The sequence below is a fragment of the Mus caroli genome, chromosome 2 (genome assembly GCF_900094665.2).
Source record: "Mus caroli chromosome 2, CAROLI_EIJ_v1.1, whole genome shotgun sequence".
Lineage (NCBI taxonomy): Eukaryota > Metazoa > Chordata > Mammalia > Rodentia > Muridae > Mus > Mus caroli.
The window spans coordinates 102027923-102033491 of record NC_034571.1 but is presented as its reverse complement, the minus strand read 5'-3'; the positions used below and the strand labels follow the sequence as shown (position 1 = coordinate 102033491).

The following is a 5569-nucleotide window of genomic DNA, read 5'->3' as shown; positions in this document are numbered from 1 at the left end:
TTTGGACTTGAGGATATAGCTGCCTAACACGAGCAAATTCCTGGGTCATAAAGCTTGCACCATACATGCCAGACATGAAGATCCAAAATTTAAGGTCATCTTCAGCTGCACATGGAGTTTGAGGACAGTCTAGGATATGTGAGAACCTGTCTCAAATATAGTATTTTATTTTATTAGATTTTATTTTTTTATTTTTTTATTTTTATTTTATATTATATTTTTACTAGGTATTTTCTTCATTTACATTTCAAATGCTTTTTATTAGATTTTAATAATAATTTTATATACTAAAATCAGATCTTTTATAAAAATATAACATATCTATTGGTTCTTTTATATTTCAATTTCATATCATGCACCTCAATCACACTCATTTCCCAGTCTTTCCATATATACACCCCACCTTGGTGATCTCTTCTCACCACAAAAAGTTAAAATTGAAATAAAAAATGTCCAATTTGTGTTATCTTTATACTCACTGGAACATGATTGAACTCACTGTGACCTGCTCCTTAAATAGAACTGAGGCTTTCTACACCGAACCCCCTCCGCCAGAAACCATCATTTGTGTAGCACCAACTTCTACAGTCGTGTCACACTTTTTAAGAGTTCTCTTCAATGCCTTCCTGTTTAGGCTGCTACTTTAGGGGCTATTGGGAGTTGGAGTGAGGGTAGAAGTTGTCACAGAAACCCTCTATGTCCCTCTTTCTCAGTTGTACATTTGCAGTCTTTGATAGCAATGCCAAAGTAGCTCTTTTGCTCTTTATAGTCAGTGGAAGCATGGATCGTAGGCGTTCACATGGTCTTAGGTGGCAGCACAAACAATGAACACAGTCCCCAGCTTCAGTAGGCCCACAGACCCAGATGCTTGGTGTCAGACAGACTACAGTCATCACCCTGACCGCACGTGGGAGTGAAGGCCACTCCTATTAGTATGGCCCCCAAAGGGCCCTATGACTCATAGTCATTAACATAGCTTCAGGATGCAGCACAGACCACAGACATTCACAAGGCCTTTAGTGGTAGCAAGAGCCACGGGCATTAAAGATGGAACTTCTATTATTCAAACTTATCTATTGAATTTTTATAATGACCAATGGTGCTACATGCACATTTTTCTGAAAGCAGATGTCTTATTCATTGGGCCACAAGGGATCATTGGTGTCGGTGTGAATGTATATATATATATATATATATATATATATATATATATATATATATATACACACACACACACACACACACACACATACACACACACATATATATATATATATGATATCTTTGGTGCTATTATACTTCTTATCATAGAAGTTTTAGAGTAGGTTAAATGCTCATCTGCTTCAGTCATAAACAACTCATTAGCTTTAAGCATACCATTTAAGTAGCTATTTAAGATTAGGAAATAAACATCATACTTTACATCTTGCCATCTTTTTGTTTGCTTAATTTTTATCAACCATAATTTTATCATTGATGTCTACTCAGTGTTACAGGTTCCACATTTCATTTATTTATTCACAGTCCTGAAAATAAATAAATTTTCATGAATGTGGTTTCAACCTTTTTCTTTTGTTTGGCTTCAATTTACTTTGTCGCACATTTTAGAAGCATTCATGAATCATAAAATTTATATTTCCCCAAATACCGCTAATTCTGTTTGAAACAGATTTTGCATAAATATAAAAATCTCGTGGGAATGTATGTAAAGAAGATCCTCTGTGAATAACTTGGTGCCCCTGTGAACTCTGTTATGAACTCTGCTCCCCTGGACGACTTTGGAGGCCACCCAACCTGACCCTAACCTCACCTACCTGGTGGAGACGATGAACTCAGGAGAGCATGATTTCAGGGCTGCCTTTGATGGTGATGGGGATCAGAACATGATTCTGGGCATGTATGGGTTCTTTGTGAACCCTTCTGACTCTGTGGCTGTCATCGCTGCCAATATCTTCAGCATTCCATATTTCCAGCAGATCGGGGTCCCTGACTTTGCATGAAGCATTCCCACAAGTGGTGCTCTGAACTGGGTAGCAAATGCCACAAAGATCGCTTTGGGTGAGATTCCAACTAGCTGGACACTTTTGGAGAATTTGATGGATGTAAGCAAACTGTCCGTCTGTGGAGAGGAGTACTTTGGAACTAGTTCAGACCACATCTGAGAGAAAGATGGACTGTGGACTTTCCTAGCGTGGCTCTACATTTTGGCCATCCACAAACAGAGCCTGGAGGATATCCTCAAAGACCACTGGTAGAAGCTTGGTTGCAACTTCTTTACCAGGTATGACTACAAGGAGGTGGAAACTGAGGGTGCAAGCAAAATGATAAAGGACCTGGAGGCTCTGATGCTGGACCACTCCTTTGTGGGGAAGCAGTTCTGAGCAAAAGATAAACTCTACCTTTGGAGAAAGCTGATAACTTTGAATAGAGTGACTCAGTAGATGGAAGCATTTCAAAAAATCAAGGCTTGCAGCTTACTTTTGCAGATGGTTCTTGTATCATCTTCAGACTGAGTGGCACTGGGCGTCTAGGGGCTACCATGTGGCTGTATATTGATAGCTACAAGAAGGATGTTGCCAAGATCAACCAGGACCCCGTGTCATGCTGGTGCCCCTGATCTCCATTGCTCTGAAAGTGTCCCAATTCCAGGAGAGGATGGACCTCAAGGCGCTCATTGTCACCACCTAGAAAGAAGGCCATATGTGGCACGTCCCTCCCCCAGGATGCCACCTGATTGAAGAGCATGGATAGAAACAGTGTATTTGCCTGGGCCCTTTAGGACTCCATTTTGATTTTTTATTTCCCACTTGATATACAGCCATTTTGAGGCATTGACACTGTGTGGGGGAGAGGGAAAGCAGATCTGAGGGCTCGCACTTCTCTTGCCCTATTGAATTGCTGCTGTGTGGGCACTTATTTCCCAGCATCAAGTACAGTACACTGCACTGTAAAGATTTGGAGGCAGAGGGTCAGGAACAAGGCTATCTCCTGTCCATAGGATATGCCTGTGAAATGATATTGAAGTTCCTGCTTCACTGTGAAAGTCTCTCCAATCGTGTTTACATGCAATCCAACAGAACACAGTTCCTGGTGCCTTCTCTCTAATCAGATTTTCTCTCTTTGAGATGTGCTTGTCTTCTGATCTCTGTGTTATTTTGCATCTCCCAATTGCACAGATATTTGTGGTATTAAAGCAGAATGTGCTACAGTTTAAACTTGAGGGGAAGTTCTAAAGCAGTAAAATATTGTAAGGGTATAAATAATTGTGAATATTTCAGCACTAGTCATAAAACAAGAACATAAAGTAAATATACAAGAGTGAAGGAATGTGAACTGAGGTAACTGGGGTGAAGCATTAGAATTTAACGCTCAAAAAAGAGTAAGTCATGAAATAATTTTTGTAGCACATTTATTGCATTAACTAATCAGATGCCTTATACAAAAATACATCCAACAGCATTTCTTTACCACCCCATACCCCTTCATAGAAGTTACCTCATTTGACTAAAAAGAACTAAAGGGTGAAAAAGAAAAGAAGGAAAAAAAACCCACCATCAAAGCAAAGCAAAGCTAAGAAAACAACAACAAACAAACTCCAGATGAGGACTATGTGTAGCTCTGTGATCACAAACATGCCTACCAAGGAAGTTCTGGATTTGCCCTCCAGCACAGAGAAAAAACACAGGGCAAACCAAAAGATTCCAACTTCTACACCATTTTTACAATATACATAGTTCCTGTAGTATTTAAACATGTCACATCTGGCCTAACTCAAATATATTATTCAGATGCAAATCTGACAAGCATTTGCTGAGAACCCAGTAATTTAGTCACAAATGCATAATTCATAATAATTGCTGACTGAACATTTTAGCCTCTACTATTTGGTAGTAATGTGCCAGGCACTGAGAGCATGAATATAGATCTGCCCTTATGGCCTATAAGCTTAGAGTTTTGTATAGCAAGCAACAGAGAAGTCTGGAGTTATACTATCAAAAAAATGAGGCTGTCCTCACCATTTCTCCCATGTTTTTTCTGCTATGAACCCCATGGCTACTTCTGTGGTCCTCACACATTTCAGTGGCAATGTTCTCTGGCTAGAATGTTCATCCCAAGATGATCATGTGGGTTATTGCACTTCATTTAGGTCTCTGTCAGTACTATTTCTTTATGATGCCTTCCATAACCACACTAATTTAAGTTACACTTCAACTTTGTTTTTCTGTCTTTCTGGCATCATCATCATGTACATATATTATAGTACTGTATCTATCTATCTATCTATATTCTATTTTTTCTCTTTATTTGTCTATAAATGTCATAAATAAAGAAATATCTAGAAGACATTTATGTCTGACAATCATATTCATATGTAATTTTTTAAATCCTAAAACTACTTGTAAAATAGTTATCATTCATTTGATAGCAATACTGTATGATGTAAAAACGTGGATGAGACTTTAATCAAGATGACAGAGAGAAAGGTAGATCATAAAGACTCTGTCTTCTAAGGACACTATCAGTATTCATTCCAAGTATGGAACACCCCCCATCCCATTACTAGAAAAAGAGATTTAAGGCCGAAAATAAAATTCTCATTATTATAGATTTTTCCAACATAAGTCTCTCAGCCTTCACTTGGTAGTACGCTGAGTTGCCACAAGCCAACAAAGATCCATCCTATTTTCCTCTGAAAAGAATGGCAGAATCCAAAATATGGGAAAGGATTGTAGGAAATCCCATGAACTATAAGCTTGGCCAGTTCTCTGTCACTAGGGGAAAACCAGCAGAAATTGAGCATTAGTTTATTGACTTAAAACTAGGAAGGAAAAGAGTGCCTTTTTTTTTTTTTAAATACAGTCAAATTCAAGATTTTTCAGATTTTTCCAAGGCATGTTCCCTCTCTCTCTCTCTCTCTCTCTCTCTCTCCCTCTCTCTCTCCCCTCTGTGTGTCTGTCTTTCTCTGTCTCTGTCTCTATGTCTGTCTCTCCCTCCCCGCTCCTTCTCCTTTCCTTCCTCTTTAACCCTTTCCTACCTTTGTCTGATTACTTCTCAGAAGACCCCATGCCATTGCAAAGTTATTTAGGCTTTGCAGCACCTGAATTCAGAACACAGCAAGAACAACTCTTCTGGTTTGGCTGCTGTCCTGTCTGGAAAGCTCTGATTGGGTTGGCTTTTGTCTTGCGTGGGAAGTAGCTACCATTACAGTCAAGGCTTGGGTCACATGTTTATACCTGGGACCAGTGTAGGTGAGAATGAGTCTCATCTTGTGGAATTATTTTAGTGAGAAAAGTCACGTAGAACAATGATTCCCTTTAGGAAAGAATGCTCCAGAGATAACATTATTCAGAACTCCTCACTGACCTTCTATTCATACAAAGCATATCCTTTCAGCAAGCGGAGACTTTCAAACATATCCTCTCTGCAAAACTCGGGGCTATGACCTGTGTGTCATCTTTTTAATAAATTAATTCTGAAATTTGAAGACATAGATATAAAAAGAAATACCCAGAATGCAGAAAAATAAATGAATTCACAAATCAAGATAAAGATTGCTTTGGGAACTTGA

At 38.8% G+C, this 5569-nt stretch overlaps 1 pseudogene; it reads left to right on the top strand.

Moving 5' to 3' along the window:
* Positions 1-485: 485 nt before the first annotated feature.
* LOC110306802 lies at positions 486-2688 on the top strand (annotated as a pseudogene).
* Positions 2689-5569: the final 2881 nt, after the last annotated feature.